This window comes from Anolis carolinensis, chromosome 2 (assembly GCF_035594765.1).
Source record: "Anolis carolinensis isolate JA03-04 chromosome 2, rAnoCar3.1.pri, whole genome shotgun sequence".
Lineage (NCBI taxonomy): Eukaryota > Metazoa > Chordata > Lepidosauria > Squamata > Dactyloidae > Anolis > Anolis carolinensis.
This window is the reverse complement of record NC_085842.1, coordinates 205,990,049-206,016,291: the sequence shown is the minus strand read 5'-3', so window position 1 is coordinate 206,016,291 and position 26,243 is coordinate 205,990,049. Positions and strand designations below refer to the sequence as shown.

Sequence of the window (26,243 nt, the reverse complement as noted above, 5' to 3'; positions counted from 1 at the left end):
AGACTAGGGGTCTCTTCCAAGGGGTCTCTTCCAACCCTCATTATTATTATTATTATTATTATTATTATTATTATTATTATTATTGACACAAAGACATAGTATAACACAGCAAATGAGATATATATATGCTGGATTTCGAATCACAAAATCACAAATCGAACACTTATTTATTTATTTATTTTATTTACAGTATTTATATTCCGCCCTTCTCACCCCGAAGGGGACTCAGGATGGATTACAATGAACACATATATGGCAAACATTCAATGCCAACAGACAAACAACATTCAGTTTAGACAGACACAGTGGCATTTTAACATCTTTCCAGCTTCACGATTCCGGCCACAGGGGGAGCTGTTGCTTCACCATCTACTGGTGGCTGTTCTTCCTCATTCTTTTCCTCGTGTTTTGCTGGCAGTTTTATGGTGTTGTAAATTAGTTAAATTAGCCTCCTGCATAAAGCGTACCTAAATTTTCCCTACTTGACAAATGCAACTGTCTTTCAGGGCTGCATAGGTCAACAGCAAGCCGGGGTTATTTTCCCAAGCATTTAGGACTGTGTGATGTATTACTGTTATTATTATTATTATTATTATTATTATTATTATTATTATTATTATTGGAGCCCCCAGTGGTGCAGTGGATTAAAGCCTTGTGACTTGAAGGTTGGGTTGCTGTCCTGAAGGCTGCCAGGTTCGAATCCAACCTGGGGAGAGTGCGGATGAGCTCCCTCCATCAGCTCCAGCTTCATGAGGGGACATCAGAGAAGCCTCCCACAAGGATGGTAAAAACATAAAAACATCTGGGCATCCCCTGGGCAACGTCCTTGCAGATGGCCAATTCTCTCACTCCAGAAGCGACTTGCAGTTTCTCAAGCCGCTCCTGACACACACAAAAATTATTGTTGTTGTTGTTGTTATTATTATTATTATTAACAACATTGAGGCTGTGTGGTCATATGTCAGGGTGCTTTCTTTGTGCTTTTGGTGCACAAAGGCAGAAAGGGGTTAAACTAAATGGCCCAAGGGGTCTCTTCCAACCCTCTTTATTATTTTTATGATGATGATGATGATGATGATGATAATGATTATTATTAACATTGAGGCTGTATTTGTTCCCAATTTGTTTGTTTTTTACTTCAAAATAAGATATGTGTAGTGTGCTTAGGAATTTGTTCATAGTTGTTTTTTTTAAAACACCTATATTCTGGTCCTCCAACGGTCTGAGGGACCGTGAACTGGCCCCCTGTTTAAAAAGTTTGGGGACCCCTGGTCTAGCCCAATGGTCTGCAATTATGATACAGCACACCATTTTTATCCCATTGCCTTGTTCCTTAGCTACAACTTGCACTATCCCTTTCCTTTCTTCTTGTTTACAGTTGGCCATGTTTTTACGACAGATGACACTATAGGTTATTGGTGCTGTTTTGAGTTCAAATTGTTGTTTTATATTCTAGTGGTTTCATTTTGTCTTGTACTGTGTGTTTATTTTATGCATTGTTTTAGGCACCTTGTGCCATATGTAAGCCATCCCGAGTGCCTTCAAAGAGGTGAAGGCGGGATATAATAATAATAATAATAATAATAATAATAATAATAATAATAATAATATGCCTTAATAATAAAATGCCTTAATGTTGAATGTTTTAATGTTTTATGGTATGTTTGATGATTTATATAGTTTTTAATGAGTTAATTTGTGGTTATATGCAACTGCTTTTAGATTTGTAGTATTTCTTTTATATGGATGTGAGACATTGAATCTTTGTCATCTTTGCCCCTGGGGGGCTTTGAGTCCCCCCCAGGGGTGAGAAAAGCCATATGTAAATAAAATAAATGAAGAACAATATTATTACTCTGCTTTATCTTTCCCAAAAGAGACAATAACCCCCACTTCAAGCCCTAGCAGTTCTTATATCTTGAATCATGGAGTAAGTCCTCACTAGCTAATGCAATGCAGAGATGGGTGAATGTGTGGATTGTTTTGTGAATCCACTCATTTGGTAATTGCAAGCAAAGAAGGATAAAAAGAACAAGCAAACCAATGGCAGGATTGATCTATAGGAGAATAAACAGAAGAATCTAGGGTCATAGAAAGTATTGTACCATGTTAGAGTTCAAGATGAATTCATCTTTTTTTTATTTAAGAAAAGCTCCCTCTCATGAAAACTGTTTTCACTCAGAGCATAGCTTCTACTCATTTTCTACCAGAAGGAAGTTATATATGGTTAAAGTTTTTCCCCCTGTAGCCTGAAGTTGTGTAGTCTATTCTGTTATTCCAGGATTCTGCTACTTCATTTGGTAGCACTTTTAGATTCTATCTGTTGATTTTCTTTTGCCAGTTATGTAACACTAGAAATTATTAATTTGTCACAGCTTGCCAGCTCTGTTATCTGTCTATGCTAAAGGGTAAATGTCTGTAAATGCTATACCACTCTTTTCTGTTTAATCAGTAGTCAGGGCATTAATACTTGGTGCCAGATCTTGGATAGAAGGCTGCAACTTGACAAATCTATCAAAACAGCGTTTGACCTCTGATGGTTATTCATTGAGCAGCTCTTCTCTGTAAGTGACTAAGGTAGTTAAATCTACAAGTGACTTGGCAAGTGTCCTTCTGGGTTGCCTTCACCAATTACCTCTTCCATCACTTAGACAGAAAGACCCATGTTTTATATGTAAATCACTTGCTATACCATTTTCATTTTTCATGGGAAGTCTGTGCAGCCTTTTAAATATCCATGTTAGGCACACAGAGAGTTGCTTTTATCTTTTACCATGAATATTTACCACCAAGGAACTGAGAGTCAAGAAGTTTCGGTTCTCTTGCCAAGCCAGACTTCTGTTTAAATTTATAATCATTGCTTTACAGAGATTTTCTAATGAGCTGAAAATATTTTTTTAATCAGTTTTCCCTATCTCACCAAAAATCAAAATATGGAAGAGTTGGAAAACATGATTTTATGAAACTATTAATGACACAGAGCTAGGAAAAATGACTTTTTAATTATTGCTTTCCTGTTCTCTAGCCAGTCAAGAAATTGGGCATGAAAACTAGGGGATTCAGGTAGTGGTAGCTCTAAACCGTCATTTTTCTGAGCTTTAAAGCACAGATAAAACCTCAGTAAACAAAACAAAAGTGTTTGGCAAAAAGGGATGAGAGGTGTGGACATCACTTTTAAGGAGTTCTTGACGACACATGGCAACGTTTTCTAAATTATGTCTGTTTTCATAATGCATGCAGGTAAGGGCTTATCTTGTGTTTTCCAGCCTTTAGTGGTAAGCATGCTAGTACTAGGTCTTCAGATGGGCCCATATACACCTATGATCCCAATAGGAGCAGGTTAGTTGCTATTCACTGCCTTCAAACTGATTTACAACTCATGAAGACCCTGTGAATGAGACACCTCCATGGCATTCTATCTTCAACAGCTCTGCTCATGTCTATCCATCTGATATGTGGTCTTCTTCTCTTTCTTCTGTCCTCCACCTTTCCAAAGATATTGTCTTTTCTAGTGAGCCATGCCTTCCCATGATGTGGCTTCTAGAGAGAGTTTGGGCTTGATTTGTTCTAGGACCCAATTTGTTTGCCTTTTTTAGCCATCCACAGTACCCACATAACTCTTTTGCTTTGCTATATCTCAAATGAGTTGATTTTGTTTCTACCAGCTTTCTTCATTGTCCAGCACTCATGGAAAATACCACATTTCACTGCATAATACTCCCTCACACACACTCTTTTTGGGGAAGTGGGGAGGGTGGTGCATTATGTGGGGAATTTTTTGCAGCTATAGGACTTCCCTCGGCTGCAATGAAATATGGTATGACATAGAGAATCCTAACTGCTGTTCCATTTTATATCTTTGCACTTCACAATCTTATTTTGTTCTTTCATAGCTGCCCTTCGAGTCCTAGTTTTCTTTTGATTTCTTGACTGCAGAAGTGAGAATCTGGACATTTAAAATGCACCTGAGAAAATGGAATAGTAGAAATTCTTATTTGTTGCCTGTATATAGGAGGTGGGGATGAGTATAAGTAACCATCGCTGCCATTATCATAACTTCTTCCCCTGTTCTGTCCTTTCAAGTGTAGCAACATTTCACTATCTTCATTGACAATACAGTAGAGTCCCACTTATCCAACATAAACGGGCTGGCAGAACGTTGGATAAGTGAATATGTTGGATAATAAGGAGGGATTAAGGAAAAGCCTATTAAACATCAAATTAGGTTATGGTTTTACAAATTAAGCATCAAAACATCATGTTATACAACAAATTTGACAGAAAAAGTAGTTCAATATGCAGTAATTCTATGTAGTAATTACTGTATTTACGAATTTAGCACTAAAATATCATGATGTTTTGAAAACATTGACTACAAAAATGCATTGGATAATCCAGAACATTGGATAAGCAAGACTCTACTGTATGTTTGTTCTGATCTCTAGCAGGTTCTAGGAAAAGTAAGCTAAGTAGGGAAAAGCAGTTGAGTCAAGCATCCATGTCATAATCAAAGGATTTAGTGAAGTTGAAGGGAGGGGCAATTGTAACCTCTCAGCTGTTGCAGAATCCATCACAAGAAGCCAGGAGTCAGGATTACCAAAATCACAAGGAGAAAACAAATGGTAAGTTTATATGTGCAACAAATCCCAAAATCACCTTGAATTGATTCCTCACTATCCTCGTAACACTCCAACATTTGCTGTAAGCATTGTGGGTTTTTCCTGGGTTAAATCACCTTTGTTTCACTTCAGGGAAAGTTGAGGGATGTACCAGAGTTTGCTGGAAACTGGAGTATCCCATGATTCTGGGGCCATGTGGACAACTGGATCAGGTGTGATCCAGAGAGAACAATGCCACCACCCTTTTCTTATACTCCTTAGCACAAGGAAAAAGAGAAGAATCGTGCCCGTGTTGATGCTGCTCCCACCAGCAGGTGCACCTGCACAGTCAGAAGGAAGATCACCCCCCCCTCCTCCTTGGTCACCTGGGTGCTTTTGATGATGTCACAATGGGGTGCCTGCAATGGCCAGTAGGTCACACTAAGCTCTCTGTCCAACTGGGTAGGTAGGGTGGTGGTGACACAGAAGGTGAGATGACAGTCTTGGCCTGACTGGACTGTTGGATGGCCGAAGTGCTACAGCAGGCTCCACGTGTGGTTGTCTGTGGAGCTACTTCAGGTAGGTTCTGCTCTAGACTGGCTGTAGACTTGCTCAAAAAGTCATAATTGCACTGTAAACCACTTCAGAAGTCAAGGATCTAAACAAATCCACAAGCAAGAAGTACACAAAAATCAAGAAGAATGAACATTGTCAACAATTGAAAGTCCTGGTAGCTACTGTGGGATTTAAAGCTGGCTGAACTTGAGGCTGCAGGTGTGTGCTTGCTTAGTATTTCCTATTTAAGAGCTGTTAGGTCTGTTCCTGGTTCTGGGGTTGTTCCACAAATGATGACATCGTCTCTGTAGTAGTCCCAGTTCTGGCTGGGGTAGGGCCCAATCTGAGAGATTCCTCTTGGCTGAATTGGCCACTACTGGCTTATATCCCAGTCAGATGCTCAAATCAAAATCTTTATTATGGTCATAGACCAGCATAAGTGGGGTACAGTCTCATAGAAGCATGTACATAAAATCTAAAAGGCTAAAAAAAAAAGGTATGTTGAAGGCTAAAAAAAACCAAAACTCTTTAGAGAAAGGATTGGACAAAAAAAGGGATGGAGAGGGAGGGAGGAGGGAGGGAAATTGATTGATGAGTTTGAGCATTCAGGGCACAAGTCTGGGAGACTGGGGTGAAAATAACTGATCTACATTTCAGTTAGCTGATAGTTGTATTGTTAGCTGTTGGATCCAGTAATCAATCGGCAGATTTTAAGTGCTGCTACACAAAACTTGGCGGCATTGTAGGTTATAAATGGGTTTGTATCTGAGAGCAGCAGGCTGGTGTAAAATTGTCCTGAACGACCTGGGTAATTATATAGCAAAGGCAGGATGAGTCTGGATTGAATGTCCCTGTAGAACAGGATCTGGAGGAGCACATGCCCCATTGTTTCTATTTAACCTGAATCGCAGGGGCAGAGTCTCTCTGGGTAGGGGGTCTTCCGGTAATGGCCCTCGAGTACAGGTAATGGAAGGGCATGACATTGAGCCAGGGTGGAGGCCCTCCAATGGTTGGGAACCTCTAGATTTGTTAAGTATGCCATAGAGGAGATGAGATATCTGCTGGCTTCATTGATAATAAAGGTTGGGGCATGGACTAGATCCAATTGGCTCTCTGTATCTGAGATACATTGTTTGGTTAGTGCTTTGGCTTGATCGGGCTCCATACTGAGTAGCAGCCCTGGAAAGAAGCCCAGTGATGTGATTTTTGTTGCTATTGCCTGTTTCCATGTGGACTGGAAGTCATCCTTGATGGTTAGTGAGGCAAAACGGCAGGATATTCTGAGCCAGTAGTTGAGTATGACCACCCACACCCCCGCCTCCACTTTCATGAAGCCTGTCTCCAGTCACAGAATGACATTGGAGACACATTTTGGTACTTGCAGGGCCGATCTCAAAACTTTTGATTGTACAAGCTCTAGGGGGCAAGCTTGGAGAAGGGGCCTAGCTGGGCCCCATACAGGAGTTATGCCACTGGTTTGGCTTCAAATAATTTCTCTCACATCCTGTTGTCTCACCTCTGTTCTTAACTATGAGGCATTTGTAAACTGGATGATTGTAACTTGGGAACTGCCTGTATATTAGGAAAAGCTACCTGAGGGTAACTTCTCCACAATTCCTGCAGTGTGTAGTTCTGCATGTGATCATTATTTTAAATTGTTTGAGTAAAACATTCTGCTGTTTTGTTTATTACTCTCTTTCAACGTAGGCCATGATTGAAAGGTTTTAATAAATATATCAGTATTCTATGTTGGTGTCATAGTTTTGGAGCAGGGAAGGCTACAGCACACTGTATATCCCAACCTGCTTCAGTTGTTTCCAGGACCAAATCCCATATAGTTACTGAGTTTTGATTTCTTCCTTCAAAGGCAACCTAAGGCTATTGCTTGACAGAGCATTACAGCAAAGTTTACGAATGTGTTGCAAGACAGATTACAGCAAAATCAAACATCGCATTTTTACTTTGGAAATAAACCGCCAGTGGCTGAGAAATAAAATGTATTGTTGCTGGAAATATGTAAACAGCAATAATTCATCCTGAAGCTCCAATAGTAATATATGAGTTTTTCAATTAAATTTAAAGCAGCTGTGTAGGGACTATATCATTGGTAATTAAAATACGTTATTTGGGAACTAACAACTAACTTTGAAGCTAAGAAAACATTGTTGTAAATCAAGTGTAAATACTGTTTGTTGCTTGCATTCTAGAATGATGCTTCAGATTTGCATCTGTTTAAAAGTGTTTCACATTTCTGAAAAAGCCTATCATCCAATTAAATCATAGAATCAAAGAATTGGAAGTGACCTCGTGGGCCATCCAGTCCAACCCCCTGCCAAGAAGCAGGAAAATTGCATTCAACGCACCCTCAACAGATGGCCATCCAGCCTCTGTTTAAAAGCCTCCAAAGAAGGAACCTCCACTACACTCTGGGGCAGAGAGTTCCACTGCTGAACAGCTCTCACAGTTAGGAAGTTCTTCCTAATGTTCAGAGCTGGAATCTCCTTTCCTGTAGTTTAGCCTACAGCATCTGGTATTTATTGGCAGTCTCCTATCTAAGTACTAATCAGATCTAGCTTGTTTATGGCATTTAGATGCAGCATCTCATAAATTGCTCTGCAATATAGTAGTAAAAATTCATTGATTAGAGACCCATTCTCCACTTGCAGAACACAGATGAGAGGTGCCTCTTCAAAATCCATAGCACCATTGGTAACAGTTGACCTCCAGTTACAACACTTGAGTGCCAGGGCTTCGCAGTTCTTGGTGTTTATAGCATATTTTTAAGGTTAGCTTTAAGCCCATCTTTTCATTTCTTTGTTTTCCACTGACATTCTGTTTTCTATTTGTAAGTTGAACTCCTGCATACACAAACACACACACATTTCTCTTTGTTGCCACTATCTTCAAAAGGAAGCAGAGACAGGGGGAGCTGTGGTCACTGGTTCTGAAGAAGGCACAGAGAGGAGACTTGATCGCCATGTCTAAATATTTGAAAGGTTGTCATGAGGAAGAGGGTGCAGGCTTGTTTTCTCTTCCCTGGAGACTACGACTTGGATCAGCGAGTTCAAATTCCAGTAAAGGAGATTCCACCTGAACATTAGGAAGAACTTTCTGACCATAAGAGCTGTTCAGCAGTGGAACTCTCTGTCTCAGAGTGTGGAGAAGGAGTCTTCTTTGGAGGCTTTTAAACAGAGGCTGAATGGCTATCTGCCGGGGGTGCTTTGATTATGCTATTTGCATGGAAGGGGGTTGGACTGGATGGCCCATGTGGTCTCTTTCAACTCTATGATTCTATGACTCTATGAATCTATACAGAATGGTTGTTTAAGGATGTTTGTACCTCTTGAGACGTTGTAGCTCCCCCTGCTGATCACACACCTTATTTCCCTCCTGGAATAGTTGGATACTTGATGGCATGGCTTGGCTATCCAAGGGCTCCAAGGTGGCATAGTGTTACCTAAACTGAGAAGATTGGAATGAGCACAGAATCCCAAGACTATGGATGAGAAAATTATACTGTGTCCTTCCAATTTTCCTGCTCACCTGCCTCAAGCTTATTCTTCACTCTTCCTCATCCAACAACAGTCTAGTGACTCAATTCACCATAGATTATGTGATTCTGGATTTGCTGTAAAGCATTTTGTTATGTGAGGTGAACTGGCCTTTGATATCCACAGACATATTGGTTGCTGTTGGTTGACATAATCATCAAGTGTGTATATGAATCAGCCCTTGAGGATAGGCAGCTAAATACGTGATAAAGTGATCTCATGAAAATCCATGTGAACCTCCAACACATAAACAAAGGTGTATTGAAGGTGTATTGTGGTCTTATATCTTTGATGGACTCATAGAATCTATGATTCTATGATTCTATGAGTCCATCAAAGATATAAGACCACAATACACCTTCAATACACCTGTGTTTATGTGCTGGAGGTTCACACTTTATTCAGTGGTCAGTCTGTAAACATGAATCATTTCTCAGGGGTTTGACTCACAGTGAATAATCAATATACCCATGTAGGCTAGATTATAATGACAGGGAGTTCATATTATGAAACAGTGGAATCACAGAGTTACCTGAACTGTGATTAATGCTATTTGAAAGTTTGGTTTCAGTTACAGTAGAGTCTCACTTATCCAAGCCTCACTTATCCAAGCCATTTTTGTAGTCAATGTTTTCAATATATCATGATATTTTGGTGCTAAATTCGTAAATACAGTAATTACAACATAACATTACTGCGTATTGAACTACTTTTTCTGTCCAATTTGCTGTATAACATGATGTTTTGCTGCTTAATTGGTAAAATCATAACCTAATTTGATGTTTAATAGGCTTTTCCTTAATCCCTCCTTATTATCCAAGATATTCGCTTATCCAAGCTTCTGCCGGCCCGTTTAGCTTGGATAAGTGAGATTCTACTGTACTAATAAGAAATCAACATACTTGTTTTCTACCTTGGACATTGCCTTCTTCTTCAACTCCCTCCCCTCCCTTTCTGGCTTTCTGTATCCAGTCAATTTGGTAAGCATTATGCTTGGAAAAGTTGCTTTTTGGGATTTTGCTGATATGGGGATTACCATTGTACTTAATGCTTTGGCTCCAAGATGACACAAAAGCCTGTGTGATTTGCCAAAAGGCAATGAATAAATCATTGACTGGCTGCCAGCACTTTGCTTCTATGGAAATGGATGAAGATGATGATTTTTACATCCCTTTAGGTGTAAACTGATATTTTTGGTGCTCAAACTGCCTTTCCAAACCTATAGTCTCCATCTCAAGATTATAGTCTTACTATGGATCTAACAGCTATAGCAGCTGAGTTTTCCCATGCTGATTGGAGGTTTTGGGGATCTGGAATAAAGAAAATATATAAACTCTGTGAATTAACTTGGTGCCACAATCATGGGCCTCTACTCTTTCAAGACTCTTTAGTAAGTGTGTGGTCCAAATTCCTTTCAAAATAGCATGTCCACGATCTATTTTCACGTGAACAAGCCACCCACTGAATCAGACTGCTTATGTTTCTAGCCAAATATTGCTGCCCCTTTTTCTAATAAACAGTGTGTTGACTAATAAACAAATCAAGCTGGACGAGACACATTTTTCATTTCATTCTTCCTTCAGCAAACATGCATGGTAAAATACAGTAGGTTTGTGTCTATGGCCTATCTTTTTTGAGCTATCGTGCTAAGAAATCAGCACTTTTTTTTAGGCATAAGAGGTGCTGATCTAGCTCAGTGCTACAACCCATAGCAGCCAATTCACATCATGATTGGCCCAGATCTAAGGACAATGTATCAAAACAACAATATAGGGTTATGACAATTCTACCAAGCAATGCACATCTTCCTCAGCTATGGTATGGTGTCCACATTTGTAAGATCAGTAGTTCCCAACTTTTTTTTGACCAGGGCCCACTTGACTAGGGACCACTTTGACTAGGACCCACTTGACCGGGGACCACTTGGACTAGGGACCACTGTCCAGCATTAGTACCAAAAGGATTACAAATCAGTTTTTGATCAATTTTATATTTGGTTTGTTATTTGGGGTGCTGATTCAGAAAATTGCGTTGGATAGACCACATCAGCTCTAGTTTCTGATACAGAACCTATGCCATCCAGTAGTTGCCATCTGTTGACCACTGAAAACTATATTTAATAATCTAGAGCTGAAATGGTCTATCCAATGCAATGGTCAACTCTGTGGAAAGGAGCAGAAAGAAAATCAATAAAATAAATAAATGAATAAAAAGGAAGGAGGTTCGCAGACCAGATTTTCGTTCTTGTGGCCCACTCTGGGCTGTGGCCCACATGTTGAGAACCACTGCCTTCTATGGTAGGTGCAAATCTATATTTCTGTCGTCAATATTGGTTCTTTTTATTTCCAGTTTATGACCCTAAGGCCAACCTGGTTTTCTGGGCCTGAGAGTGTATGACTTGTCCAAGATCATCCAGTAGGTTTCCATTGTTGTGTGGAAAATAAAACTCTGATTTCCATTGCTGTAGTCCAATAATTATGTTCTAATCAATCAGATCTACAATTTTTATACCCTCCAGAGCCACATGCCGTATGACAAGGTAAGCTGCCAATTGGCCTCAGATCACCAGGTAAACTGAGCTGAGTGGAGAATGGAATATATTTACCTTAGTTCTAGTTCAGCAATGTGAACCCATACTCCATAGCTCTACTTCACAAGCTTCTTCAGTAGTGGAAAGTCTTCAGTTTATAATTCTCCATTGCCTATTTAGATTTAATGTTCATTTAGTTTAAATTTTTAAATTATTTAAACTGTAATCAGGTTAGGAAAATGTGTCAGCTGTTCTTTGTTTCGCCTTGATACATGGGGTAGAGATATGTTTTATCACTAAGACTGAAATGCATTCCCAGTCTGGGATTACTTAATCTTTAACTAAATTGTGAATACATTTTTACTCATGGGCTATTAGGCTCAAAATCACTTTGTACCAATCTCTAAGGATCATTATGACTTTTCTGTCATGTTTTTGAATGTTAAAAGTTGTCAGAGCCAAGGGCATTTGCTGCAAGACAGCTGATATGACAGGTTTTTGTCCAGTTTACCAGGCACCAAAGTTTTTCCTGAACAGGCCAAGTAAGAAGGCCATCAATCTCTCTCTTTTGCTTTGATAACATCAAAATACTAATTAAAGCAACAGTTTCTAGTTATGAAAATAGCTAAACAAAACCAATAGCCAGCTGCCATGGCAGGCAAAAAAATAGATTTAAAAAGATCAGCAACTGGCGGCCTTGGCCCAAATCTATTCGCTGAATCAAGGTGAGACTCATGCTGGACACAAAGGCTGCTGGTTAACATCCATTAAATGTACTTCGGAAACTCCAACTGGACTTCCATTGCAAGCAATAGGCGAAACCAATTTCCACACAATGAAAATAATTGCTCTTATTGATAGAGGATAAATATCCCTTATCTGAAATGCTTGGGACCAAAAGTGTTTTGGATTTCAGTTTTTTTCCAATTTTGGAATACTTGGAGATGGGATCCATGGTTAAATGCTAAATTCATTAGTGCTTCATATATACTTTTAAAAAATAGTGTGTTTTGATATATGTATTTTATTGCATGTATTTTATGTTTATATGTTTTGAATTGTACCCCTCCTCAAGCCATTAGGAGAGGTGGGTAGCAAATACTTATTATTATTATTATTATTATTATTATTATTATTATTATTATTATTATGAAGGTAATTTTATATAATATTTTCAATAGCTTCATGCATGAAACAAGCTAGCCTACACGGAACCATCAAAAAAAGCAAAGGTGTCATAATCACTGCCTCTCAGGTAGATAATTTTGGTTTTCGGGGTATTTCAGATTCTGAGAATTCCAGGTAATGACTCTCAATCTGTATAGTTACATTTTAGTATGTTCCACTGAAAGCAGTGGATGTGACACTTCACAGTGTATGGAAAAGGGTCAACTCATCTGAGCTTTTGCAGTGTGCTTTCAAGTTGTTTCTGACTGCTGTCTGAGTTTTCTTGGCAAGATTTGTTCAGAGGGGTAGAATCTCTGTCTTCCTCTGAGACCGAGAAAATGTGAGCCAATGGGTTTCCATATCTGCACAGGAATTTGAACCCTGGTCTTCAGAGTCACAGTCAAATGCTCAAACCACAATACCACACTGGTTCTCTCATCTGAATGTTACTTCTAATAAAAACCCTTTAAAACCGTATCAATCTTTTACAAAAAATCAGATAATTTCAGCAGCATCAAATCATTTATTTTTGTGTGATTGCTTTATTATTGTTCACTTAAAGGTCTAAAAACAAAGCACTTAGCATTGGTTTTGGATTGGAAGTGTAGATCAGGAGTGTTTAATTAGAAGTAAGCAAATGTTGCTCAAATGGCCATGATTGCAAAGCCACTTGACTTTTTAAAGTGCTTTGTTTAATTAGTGTTGTGATGCTCCTTTTGTTTAAACATTATTTCACTTAATTATTTAAAAATAGAAAGCATGTTAGTGCTAATTAATTAGAGGTTTAAAATAAAGTGATATGATGGTGCCCATTCCAAACTTTTTAATGAAAGTATGTCATGTAGTTAAAGGTTAACTTACGTGACACCACAAGATATACATTGAAATTATATTTCTCAGAGGGTATTGAACATTAGTTAAGAACGGTTAATGATTAACTGGGAAAACTCTCCTTTTTTGTTTACCTTTCCAAAATTCAGATTTTCAGCACTCTGAGAAACACTGAATGAACTGCTGGGAAAACATGGGACAAGGGTTTTATAACAGTCCCCTGTGGATGCGCCACAAAAAGTGAATATTTAGCACATTTCACGGACAGAATATCTGATAAATATTCTGCATTTGTCCATGTTCATTTGCCACTTGCTGTCCTTGCCTTTTCCTTGCTTTACCTTTCCTCTCCCTCTTATTTGTCTCCTCTGCTGTTGAAATTGATTTTAAATGCATGCCTGTATTTAAAATTTATATCAGAGGTAATGTGCTTGTGTCCTTCCAGATGTTGTCAGATGACAGCTCCCATTACCCACAGTTATTAGTCATGCTGGTTAGGGCTGATTGGTTATTGTGGGGCCAAAAACATCTGGAGGGCCATAGATTCCTCTGATTTGGAATGACAGTGATATCACCATCATCCTCATAAACATCTGCAGAGAATTCCAGGGAGGATTTCGGGGAGATTATCTAAGAAGTTGGACAAAATACTGGAGAGTGTACTGGAAGTATGTTCAGTGCTGATATAAGTGTAGGTCTGCTACTAGTTACCAGTGGCTCTAGTTAGCATCAGCCAAGAATTACTTAAGGCCTTGCCGCCTGAGGCAGATAAAATAGAAATGCATCAGGGTAATAATGCCTTCAGTGACTGTGTTTACCACATGATGTCCTCACTTTGCAGTTGTCCTGTTTGATATTATTCTTTTTTTTTCTACTTAAAAATTATTCTGAGACTCAAATGAAGCTCTGGCAACTGGGGGTGTGGGGCAATTTGGCACAACTTCAACTGCAATGACACAATGCTATGGAATTCATGTGCTAGAAATGAAAGGAGAAGTCTTTGATTTTGTCTGTGTTGTATATCTTATTGTATGTTTGTAAATAAGGCATTGAATGTTTGCCTTTGTGTGCTCTATGATACTGTACTCTGCTCTGAGTCCCTCTGGGGAGAAGCGTGGAATATAAATAAAGTTCTTAATAATAATAATAATAATAATAATAATAATAATAATAATAATAATAATAACTATTATTGACACAAAGCCATAGTATGACAAAGCAAATGAGATATATATGCTGGATTTCGTATTACAAAATCACAAGTCAAACACTTCCCAAGTGTTTAGGACTGTGTGATGTATTTTCAGATGATGTGTGCAGATCCCAGTAAGGTGGCCTTTTGCAGTTGACATTATTATTATTATTATTATTATTATTATTATTATTATTATTATATTTTATTTTATTGTATGACACAGCAAACTAGATAGATATGCTGGATTTCGTTTCACAAAATCACAAGTCGAACATTTCCCAAGTTTGTGATCCCACCAGTTCTTTGCTGCTGGCAGGTGGTACTTGAGGCATAAGTTCCAATGAATCATTTGGGCCACATAGTTGTGCCTCTGTTTGTAGTCTGTCTGTGCGATTTTCTTACAGCAGCTAAGGATATGATCAATGGTTTCGTCGGTTTCGTTGCACACAGAAGCGGCAGAAATATACAATGCCAGAAAACCGCACAATTTATTATTATTATTATTATTATTATTATTATTATTATTATTATTATTATTAATGACACAGCAAACAAGATAGATATGCTGGATTTCATATCACAAAATCACATGTCGAACACTTCCCAAGTGTCTAGGACTGTGTGATGTATTTTCGGATGATGCGCGCAGATCCCAGCAGGGTGGCCTTTTGCAGCTGGCAGATCGTAATTTTGTCAATGTCTATTGTTTCCAAATGCCGGCTGAGATCTTTTGGCACGGCACCCAATGTGCCCATCACCACCGGGACCACCTGCACTGGTTTGTGCCAGAGTCTTTTAAGTTCAATCTTGAGGTCCTGATAGCGGCTGAGTTTTTCCTGTTGTTTTTCGTCAATGCGACTGTCACCTGGGATGGCGACATCATTGATCCAAACCTTTTTCTTTTCCACAACTGTGATGTCTGGTGTGTTGTGTTCCAGAACTTTGTCAGTCTGGATTCGGAAGTCCCACAGTATTTTTGCATGCTCATTTTCCAATACTTTTGCAGGTTTGTGATCCCACCAGTTTTTTGCTGCTGGGAGGTGGTACTTGAGGCATAAGTTCCAATGAATCATTTGGGCCACATAGTTGTGCCTCTGTTTGTAGTCTGTCTGTGCGATTTTCTTACAGCAGCTGAGGATATGATCAATGGTTTCGTCGGTTTCCTTGCACAGTCTGCATTTTGGGTCAACAACTGATTTTTTGATCTTGGCCTTAATTGCATTTGTTCTGATGGCTTGCTCCTGGGCTGCAAGGATCAGGCCTTCTGTCTCCTTCTTCATGTTGTTGTTGTTGTTGTTGTTGTTGTTGTTGTTGTTATTTTGATGAGTACTCTTTGGCTCAGAAGGCTAAAGTTCTTATAACATTTGTAAAATTACAACTTCCACAATTCTATAGGATTGAGCTACAACTGTTAAAGTTGTGTAGAACTGCATTAATTCCACAGCATATCCCATGCAGCTCTCACTTCTTTGCAGATTTAAATTCAGAGGAAGGGTGATGTTATAAAAGTAGAGTGGCATTGTAGCACTGCAATAGTATAACACCATGGTGTCTTACAATGAAGGGACAATTAAGATTTTCAGTTTGCATAGGAATTCATTCATTTTCCCTCAGCTATAGTCTGGGCCCCCAATAGTCTGAGGGATTGTGACCCAGCCCCCTGCTTAAAAAGTTTGTGGCTCTAAACCAGTGGTTCCCAACCTTTTTTAACCAGGGACTACTTGGCTAGGTGTTGTGACTCAGCCTTAGAGTGACTCTGATGAGGATTTTGGGATTCAGGTCCAGGATGAGTTTCAAGATGACTCTGATGGGAATTATGGGATTCAGGTTTAGGATGAGTTTCAAGATGACTCTGATGGGAATTATGGGATTCAGGTGCAGGGTGTTCCTGCTGTAGAAGATGGGGAACAGGGAAGCTTCCCCACGGGAGGAAATTGTGTTGTTCATGCTGATGTTTACAGGTGCAAGAAGCAGGAAGGGAGAGCAGCTCCCACCCTGATTACACTAACGAGCACTTTGGCCTTGATGATGATACAGCATCTCTGGACCGGGCCAGCCATTTGGAATTTAGGGATGTTCGCAGAAGTCTTAGAATAGCAAATAAGAGAGTGGGCAAAGGGCAAAGGAATGCCTTCATGTTATGCTATTAAAACAGTCTGCTGAGAGAGGAATCTTTGTCAAAGTAATGTCTCTTTGAATCAAGAAGCAAGTTCTGCTTTCCTGGGTTGTCTTGTAGCCTTGATGTATTCTCGCTCATGGGACTTTGTCATGTACTGAAAGGATTTCATTTAATGCCAAGTGTTTCTTTGGATTATTTCTTACAGCCTTGTTTTGCAACTATCTTTTGGAACTGAATTTTTGCCTTTTAAGAACTATCCTTTTCCCTATTTCCAATAAACTACAAAGGACTATAACCTGTGTACTGCCTGGTGTATTTTAGCAAGGTGAAACTAACCTGAGGTGCGACACCAGGGACCACTTGACCAGGGCTTACTTTGACCTGGGGCCACTCTCCAACATTAGTACCAAAAGGGTTACGAATCAATTTTTGGTCAACTTTAGATTTGGTTTGGTTATTTGGGGTACTGATTCAGAAAATTGCTCTAGTTTCTGGTACAGAACATATGCCATCTAGTAGTCACCATCTGCTTGCCCACAGAAAAAATATTTAATAATCTAGAGCTGATAAGGTGAATTCAATGCAATTTTCTGAATCAGCACCCCAAATAACCCCAGGAACAGGCCTAAAAACAAAGACACCAAGGCCTGCCCTGCTTCTAGGTGCCACATAGAATGGCTCCACACAGGGGAAGGGAGGAAAAGAGAAGCAGAAGTCAGGAGGCTTGTTGTTATGCCTTTCATGGGTAGTCATCCTCTCTCCTCCCAACATCCCTGTTGCCTCGGCACTATAAGAGGTTTGAGCAACATCAGTTGTTCTTGTTGCAACAGTGTAGTAATGGTGAGGCCGCGGACCATATTTTAGTTCATGGGGACCATTAGTGGTCCATGGACGACAGGTTGGGAACCACTGCTCTAAACAACGAATGAAGATATTGTCTTCAGGAAGTTAGTTGTGATACATAGAATCATAGAATCATAGAATCATAGAATAGTAGAGTTGGAAGAGACCTCAAGGGCCATCTAGTCCAACCCCCCGCTAAGAAGCAGGAAATCGCATTCAAAGCACCCCCGACAGATGGCCATCCAGCCTCTGCTTAAAAGCCTCCAAAGAAGGAGCCTCCACCACGGCCCGGGGGAGAGAGTTCCACTGCCGAACAGCCCTCACAGTGAGGAAGTTCTTCCTGATGTTCAGGTGGAATCTCCTTTCCTGTAGTTTGAAGCCATTGTTCCGTGTCCTAGTCTGCAGGGCAGCAGAAAATAAGCTTGCTCCCTCCTCCCTATGACTTCCCCTCACATATTTGTACATGGCTATCATGTCTCCTCTCAGCCTTCTCTTCTGCAGGCTAAACATGCCCAGCTCTTTAAGCCTCTCCTCATAGGGCTTGTTCTCCAGACCCTTAATCATTTTAGTTGCCCTCCTCTGGACGCTTTCCAGCTTGTCAGCATCTCCCTTCATCTGCGGTGCCCAAAACTGGACACAGTATTCCAGGTGTGGTCTGACCAAGGCAGAATAGAGGGGGAGCATAACTTCCCTGGATCTAGACGTTATTCCCCTATTGATGCAGGCCAAAATCCCATTGGCTTTTTTAGCTGCCGCATCACATTGTAGGCTCATGTTTAACTTGTTGTCCACGAGGACTCCAAGATCTTTTTCGCACACACTGCTGTCAAGCCAGGCGTCCCCCATTCTGTATCTTTGATTTCCATTTTTTCTGCCGAAGTGAAGTATCTTGCATTTGTCCCTGTTGAACTTCATTTTGTTAGTTTCGGCCCATCTCTCTAGTCTGTCAAGATCGTTTTGAATTCTGCTCCTGTCTTCTGGAGTGTTAGCTATCCCTCCGAGTTTGGTGTCATCTGCAAACTTGATGATCGTGCCTTCTAACCCTTCGTCTAAGTCGTTAATAAAGATGTTGAACAGAACCGGGCCCAGGACGGAGCCCTGCGGCACTCCACTTGTCACTTCTTTCCATGATGAAGACGACGCATTGGTGAGCACCCTTTGGGTTCGTTCGCTTAGCCAATTACAGATCCACCTAACCGTAGTTTTGTCTAGCCCACATTTTACTAGTTTGTTTGCCAGAAGGTCGTGGGGGACTTTGTCGAAGGCCTTACTGAAATCTAGATATGCTACATCCACGGCATTCCCTGTATCGACCCAACTCGTAACTCTATCGAAAAAAGAGATCAGATTAGTCTGGCATGACTTGTTTTTGGTAAATCCGTGTTGACTATTAGCAATGACCGCATTTGTTTCTAAGTGTTTGCAGACCACTTCCTTAATGATCTTTTCCAGAATCTTGCCTGGTATTGATGTGAGGCTGACCGGACGGTAATTGTTTGGGTCGTTCTTTTTTCCCTTCTTGAAGATAGGGACCACATTCGCCCTCCTCCAATCTGCTGGGACTTCTCCTGTTCTCCAAGAACTCTCAAAGATGATTGCCAGTGGTTCTGAAATAACTTCCGCTAGTTCCTTCAATACTCTTGGATGTAGCTGATCTGGCCCTGGGGACTTGAATTCGTTTAGAGTGGCCAGGTGTTCCTGGACAACTTGTTTCCCTATTTGGGGTTGGATTTCCCCCAATCCTTCGTCCATTCCATGTTGCTGAGGTTGAAGATGGCTTTCTTTTTGTGAGAAGACCGAGGCAAAGAAGGCATTAAGCAGTTCTGCCTTTTCCCTATCCCCTGTCACCATCACCCCATCTACTCCTTGCAGTGGCCCTATCGCCTCCTTTTTCTTCCTTTTTCTACCAACGTAAGCAAAAAAACCTTTTTTGTTGTTTTTTATGTCCCTGGCAAGCCTGAGCTCATTTTGCGCTTTAGCCTTGCGAACCTTTTCCCTACAGGAGTTGGCTATACGTTTGAATTCTTCTTTGGTGATTTCTCCCCTTTTCCACTTCTTGTGCATGTCACTTTTGAGCTTTAGCTCAGTTAGAAGTTCTTTGGACATCCATTCTGGCTTCTTTGCACTTGTCTTATTTTTCTTCTTTGTTGGCACTGTTTGCATTTGCGCCTTGAGTATTTCACTTTTGAAAAACTCCCATCCATCCTTAACTCCCTTGTTTTTTAATATCGGCGTCCATGGAATGCCGCTCAGTAATTCCTTCATTTTTTGGAAGTCAGCTCTCTTAAAGTCCAGAATGCGTGTTTGACTTGTCTTAGTTTCAGCATTCCTTTGTATTGCAAACTGCAGGAGCACATGGTCACTTGCCCCTAAGGATCCAACCACTTCAACTGTATTGATCAGGTCTTCCACATTTGTTAAGATTAGATCAAGAGTTGCTGATCCCCTTGTTGCCTCTTCTACCTTCTGGACCATAAAATTATCTGCAAGGCAAGTGAGGAATTTGTTGGACTTTGTACTCTTGGCTGAGTTTGTTTTCCAGCAGATATCGGGATAATTGAAATCGCCCATGACTACTATATCTCTTCTTTGTGCCTGTTTGGTCAGCTGTTGACAGAAGGCTTCATCAAGTCCTTCATCCTGACTCGGAGGTCTGTAGTAGACACCCACGACAAGATCTTTTTGAGTCCCGGTTCCCTTGATTCTTATCCAGATGCTTTCAAGCTGGTAATTTTAGCATGTAGGAATGCTGCAATTGTACAATGGCTCTGAAGGTGCAGTAGAAAAGAAAACAATCTTGTTGGTAGTGCTTTTCAGACAACACAGTTGTAGTGGGAGAGGAAGCATCTAGTGTCACAGAATTATGATTTTCAGGCACCATTCCAGGCAACACCAGTGGTTGTTAGGGAGAGATCAGTAGACTTGGTTTCTCAATAGTTAGTTTAGCCATTGGCTGCCATGCTTTTCTCAATGATAATTTGAAAAAGTATCTACCACAATTATTTTCCTTCTGCAATGAATTACTATAGGAGAGTATTTGCTATTTTTGGTGGGCAACTTTGAGCCATAAGAGCTTGGGTAAAATTCGATGTGAACTGACTGTTAGCTTTAGTGCATGTTCCAACATTCTTTGCCACAAAAATAACAATAAAGCAAAAGCAGCAGTGGGAAATGTGTGCGGATGACTTGGCACAGTGAGAAAAGCAAGCCAAAGGGAGCAAAGCTGAATGATACTGCCAAACACTTCATTTGGCTGTCTGTTCAAAGAGGCCTCTAGGCATGGTCCTCAGTATAATTTTTAGACTGCCAAAAGACCTGGACTGGTTGATTTTGTTTGCCAACCAGCAATTTGAAGGCCAACAGAATGAGTACAATTTTCTTGCTATTTTCTCTAACTTCAGATAGAAATGCCACCCTGGATAGTACACAGTTAATCTCTTTCTCTCCCTTTCTTGCTCATTTCCTTCTTATTCCTTCCATTAAAAAAAAGGAAAATCTTGTTCTTTATGGCATGCAAAAGCAGGCCAAATTGGAGAAGTCAGGAGATTATTTTGATGGCCTCATAGCTTGATGGTTACTGTTATAATTGCACTTGAAGTGTATGCATGTTTAAACTCCGAGGGTATGCGTTTTTTATTACTTTGTCTGGAGTGACTGGCAAAAGTCCATTCAAAGTTGGCCAGCCTGGCCAGATGCTGAGCTTCATAAAGCACCAATATACAATATTTATTTAAAGCAGATTTTGGCTCAACATTAAATACAGCCCCACTGGAGTTCCTTCTACACTCCAGCAAGTTGTACAGCTGCTTTGGCTAACCAACAGCCTTTTAGAGCCCTTTAGATTATAATGAATAATTGGCAGCCAAACAAAAACGACGTTGCTTCCTACATGAAAGCATTAGTCTAAACTGTTCAGTGAAAGTACACAAAAGAGTCTTAACCAAATAGTGGTGGAACCAGGCCAGAGACCTTGAAGACAGCAAGAATACAAACGTGTTTTTGTTCTCTCTGTGTTTGCTTTGGAGGCAATGGCTGCTGAACTTACACAGGTCATTCTGGATTTAAGTGCTCTCATGCTCCAAATGCTAGAGCACTTGCCCAACATTATTTACATTTATCTGGTGGTTTGCAAGTGCTTTGCCTTCAGGGAACCTTTCACATAGGCATGAGTGACACCAAATTCTTACAAAGAAACATAGTCTCTGTACTCTGTAGTGTCTGTACTTTCCCATGAGCATAGGTTAAGGTTTCCCCCTGACATTAAGTCTAGCCATGTCCGACTCTGGGGGTTGGTGCTCATCTTCATTTCTAAGCCAAAGAGCCAGTATTGTCCGTAGACACCTCCAAGCTCATGTGGCCGGCATGACTTCATGGAGTGCTGTTACCTTCCTGCCAGAGCAGTACCTATTGATCTACTCATATTTGCATGTTTTTGAATTTTTAGGTTGGCAGAAGCTGAGGTTAATAGTGGGAGCCCACCCCGCTCTCTAGATTTGAACCACTGACCTTTTGGTCAGCAAGTTCAGCTAGGGGATAATGGGTACTGAAGGTTGTTCACACTGTTATACCTAACTAGCTAATGGGAGAAAATTCCATTAAGCATAGTGGAGCTTTGTTCTCAGGGAGAAAATGCAGGATTGCATGTGCTATTCAATATTCTTTGGAAATTGTTACTCTTACAATTCAGTTCATTCCATACCTACTCAGTTCATGACTCCTATAGGATGATGAAACTGTTCCAGGTTTTAGTCTGAACTTTAAAGGAGCTATCAGAGCGCCCTTCAAGACAGGTCCTATATCCCAGGATCTGGGATTTCTGTTTATCCCAGATTATCTGGCAGTGTAGACTCATATAATCCAGTTTAAAGCAGAAATCCTGGGATCAGATCCTGGGATATAGGGCCTGTCTCAAAGGGCCCTGAGATGTTGAATCAATTTTGGTATCAGAACCCTGGACAGCTCCCATAAAATCTGGGTTAAAGCCCACAGCGGATTTGCTCTTCTAATGACACAGGAACCATCATCTGCCTGTGTACCAATACGTTTTATAAAATGCTTTTGCAGATTAAATGAACTCAGCATATGCACTGAGCCTACAGCAATGCATAATAGAGTGGCAAGAAACTCAGACAGTAATCCATTTACGAGAAATACAAATGGGGTTACATTTGCATAGGCTCATATTTTCATCAAATGCTGTAAGATATGTAAAGAAGGGAAGTGTGATATTTTCTAGATTTTCTTCCAATTCTACTTGGAATATATAGGTGCTAAGGATGTGAGAATTGCTATTCGAGTCATTTTAAAAAAAATTCAGGCCTCATTTCTGGTTAGGATTCTGCATATAATCTTTGCCAAGTCATTTTCTTTCCGCCCCAGCCTTTACTCAATGAAATGCCAATGCAAACCTTATAATGCTTGAGATCCAAGAGCCAAATGTGCATTTCAAAATTTGCCAAAGGGGAAACTTATGTAAAATTATATATTGACAACAAAATCACATTCCCTGATTTCTTAATCATTTTTCTTATCTTTGGAAAAAAAAGGATTTTTGCAATGCCAAGTTGATATACTCAGTGCATCTGTTTTTGATACTGGGGCCTTGTGTTATTTTTAGGTCATGGCAATGATCTGAAATGGACCTTTAATTTTGTTTAGAAAAGTCAAGATCTGAAAAGTTCAGCCTGTGTTACCTGTGTTAGTGACTGATGTCAATCAGGTTTCTGGGCCCGGGCCTGTGTCTGATTGCAATGGGGATGATGGTCTTGACAGGCTTGCCTTATTGCTAGAGGTTTCTGGAGAACAGAGAATGGAGCCTCAAGGCCAAATTCCTGAAAGGGGCCACTTTTCTGAGGGAGATTCTTCAGATACAGATACAACTGGAGAAGTTAATGAGCTGGCAGATAGGAGGCAAGACTTTTGTAAGTAGAGAGAGAGTTCCCAGCTCCTTGGTCAGTCAGTTTGTCTTCGAGAAAAAAAGAGCAGATAAATTATCTGCTGAGAAAGTGAAACGGAATGTATATTTTTCAGGAGAGGAGGTTTATTAAGGCAAAGGGAAAAGCCTGTTACTTCATCGGGGCCAATGTTGGTGCTTCAAGTGAGTCATGCCAGTTCATGCTCTTAAGTTTCCTATATGGATTTTGCTTCATGGTTCCTGATATGCCAAGTTTTGCTCTTTGAATCCAAGTGTATTCTCTCCTGGTTCCAGTTTACCAAGTTCATACCTTGTTTTTTGGGATTTACTCTGCCTTGTGTTTTTGTATTTTACAACCTTGGGTCTTGTGTTTTATTCCTGTCCCTTGGAAGTGATGGACCACTGCTGATGTTTTGAAGAAACTTTTTTAGACTTTACCTTTTAATCCTTTTTATTGCTTGGCTTTTATATATATTCTTCAATAAACTGCTTGCCAATAATATTCAGCTGGCGTGGTGTCTTATGGTCTTATTTAGCTCTGGGATACAACAATCTGTGAGTAGTGAGTCTTACCATCTAAAGCTTTTAAAAATATTTGATATAGAAACAAAATTAAGTTTTTCATTTCCATGTCCTATGCTGACTAAACATAATCATAAAGGTAGTTTGTCTGACTGTCCTGGGTAAGATTGGTGGTCCCTAAATGGTGCCAGTCCATTAGCCATTAGGTGACAACAAGTTTCAGAAACCATTGTCACCTATAGTTATAAATATGGTGCCAGTCTCTGGCACACTGGAAAATTAAACTATTCCCTCACATCAAATAATCTGAGAAGCAATGTTGTAAGAGAGCACTCTGTCTGTGCTCTAGGCATGTTAAACATTATTCAAAGTGGCAATATAAATGTATAGACATATTCTTACTTTGTACAAGGGGGGATCTTTTAGAAACATGTTGGGCTAACTCAAGTTAGGCATTTATATGGAGGATGTTTTCTCTCTTGTTTTTGTCTTGCATCTCAACGTGCTCTTTATAGTTTGTTTCTAAACTGTAATGGATAATTACATGGGGCCTGGGCATGGCCCCATGTAAGCCACCCCGAGTCCCTTCGGGAGATGGGGCGGGGTATAAAAATAAAGTTGTTGTTGTTGTTGTTGTTAAAGCCATGAGAAAGGAGAGTCAAAATTCAAAGGTCGTTAAATTACAAAATAGCTTACTGCAAGCAAGATACTTTGGATCTATATGCACTATACAATTGTAGTGCTATTATTCCACTTTTTACTGCCAAGGTTCCATCCTATTGTATCCTGTAGGGTTTTTTTTTTGTTAGACGAGGCACTAAAAAAGCTCTCTGGTTGAGTTCTGAGAACCTTTTCTTAAACAGCCAATCTCAAGATTGTGTTGCATGTTGCCATGGAATAATAATAGCTGTATCATTGTGTATATACAGTGTAGTCTGAGCAATGGAAAGTGCCATACAAATGCTTTAATTAAAATAAACTGATGATCAGAGCTACCTTTCATGATCTCCGTTTCAATAGTGACAGAGACCACAAATTTCCATAATCTACTGAAGTCATCTGGAAAATATGAAGGTACAATACTTTACTTCTATTGAACCAGACATTCACATAGATTGTGGTCATGCCATAATGGCTCACTCAACCACTTTTCCCTTCCATGGAGAATGAAAACATAAAACATTACATCATAATTAGTCTTCAGGTTTCTCCAAAGGCCTTAAAACAGTGGTGATCTTTTCACCTTCATGATGTCTGGAACTGAAGAAGGGTAAGCTCAGATATTCCATTGTCCTGAAGTTTCTTGGACCCTTTTATAAATTAGTCATTTTGATCATATCAAATCTCCACATTACTAGTTATTTATGTCTTTTGTGTCATGGTTACTGAATTGTAAACCATTCCACCAAATGCCTGCATGTTTAATTCTCTATATAACATTAATTTTAAACATTTGATTATGAATGTTCAGAACCTATGTTCTGTTCACTACACCCAGAGCTTGGTATATTTTTGTATTTTGGATTATTGTTTCCAGAATCTCCCAACCAGCATGCAAATTGAAAAAATCTGGGAGTCGTAAAAAAGAAGCTTATCAAAAGTACTGACACTACCATAACAGCTGCCTACTTATGCATATGATGGGAAAACTTGAGAAAACTTAATTACCAGGTTAAATAACCACATCTTTTACACAGTATATATAAGTTGTCTATTTTACTGGCTCTCTCTTGGAGCTCCTTGTTTCTTCATTGACATAGACAGCTAGGAAGAAATTGGAGAGCAGTATTAGATGAGCCCCAAAGAGCTAATGAGCACTTACATGTTTGCCTGCGCCTGGAGCTAATGTCAGTGGCATGCCCATGGGGCCCAGGAGATCAGCAGTCAGTCAACACTGCATCACACCTGGTGCTCACACATGCCTTGGCTTCAGAATCCTGGCATCTGGTCTTTAATTAATGTTCATTTCTATGTGATAGAATGTGTCCAGCCACAGTCATATTGGTTGAAGTTGTGGCTGAGTGTCCAAGGCAGTGAAAGTAACCATCAATTACCAGATGCCATATATGGCCCAGGAAGTAATTTTTCGGCAGACTGGACTGGTTGTCATTTTTATCTTTTTTCTGACTACTCCCTGAGATGTCTAAAAACCTTATATACAGATATCATCAAGGTTTGTGGGCAGATGGGTGCACAGATTTTTTTCACAATCTTTTCCCATTTGCATTTTGTAGAGAGGGATGTCTGTTTAGAAAAAAAACCCAGCATAATGAGCACACGTGTACCACAAGAGAAAGCAAGTGCTAAATTTTTAAAAAATACCTACTCCTTCCTCTAGTATTGTTGAGGGAAATGGGGCCCAAATGGGATCACTGAGAAATGGTATCAGAATGATGAAAGGAATCTTAGGGTCAGATG

The 26,243-nt window shown here is 39.9% G+C and overlaps 1 long non-coding RNA gene across 2 annotated transcripts in view; it reads left to right on the top strand.

The window, feature by feature from the left end:
* Nucleotides 1-5,011: 5,011 nt before the first annotated feature.
* The window catches only part of LOC134296499 (uncharacterized), a 39,810-nt gene continuing 18,578 nt past the window's right edge, over nucleotides 5,012-26,243 (top strand). The window contains exon 1 of one of the 2 annotated variants that reach the window (XR_010003274.1): nucleotides 5,012-5,177. This is a non-coding gene — a long non-coding RNA (uncharacterized LOC134296499). The remainder of the gene's footprint in view (nucleotides 5,178-26,243) is intronic. The other variant, XR_010003275.1, reaches the window with a different exon arrangement.